The sequence below is a fragment of the Phaethon lepturus genome, unplaced genomic scaffold (assembly GCF_000687285.1).
Source record: "Phaethon lepturus isolate BGI_N335 unplaced genomic scaffold, ASM68728v1 scaffold20977, whole genome shotgun sequence".
In the NCBI taxonomy this organism is placed as follows: domain Eukaryota; kingdom Metazoa; phylum Chordata; class Aves; order Phaethontiformes; family Phaethontidae; genus Phaethon; species Phaethon lepturus.
In genome coordinates, this window is record NW_010552805.1 from 23,917 (window position 1) to 24,336 (window position 420).

The window sequence follows — 420 nt, forward strand, 5'->3', positions numbered from 1 at the left end:
CAACTCCCACCCCCCCGCCAAATCCCCCCCCTCCCCCTGCCTCTTTAACACCACCTTTCACAAAAGCATGCATAAAAAACAGATGAGAAACCCTACAGGTACCAGGAGAAATGTTTTGGTCTAGAGGTACTTCCATAGAGAACAAATATTGTTCAGACATTGTTCAATATCCTGCGTCTCAAAAACATACTAGAAGTGTTTATGGTTCACTTTAGAACCTCACGAATACCATGTTTTGCTGGCTATATTTTGCAGCCATCTATCTGTATGAATCTAATCTTTACTGAAATGTTACTATTAACAATAACATCACTAATCATTGAATTGTTTCCTTTTTTAAATTCTATACTGATTCTCAAACAGCTATTTTATTATAGAAGCTTTACTCATGTCTTCAATTAGATTTCAACATAAGCATTT

The 420-nt window shown here is 36.2% G+C and overlaps 1 protein-coding gene across 1 annotated transcript in view; it reads right to left on the reverse strand.

Moving 5' to 3' along the window:
- The window catches only part of EIF2AK4 (eukaryotic translation initiation factor 2 alpha kinase 4), a 42,529-nt gene that overhangs the window by 19,155 nt on the left and 22,954 nt on the right, over window positions 1–420 (reverse strand). The window lies entirely within an intron of this gene.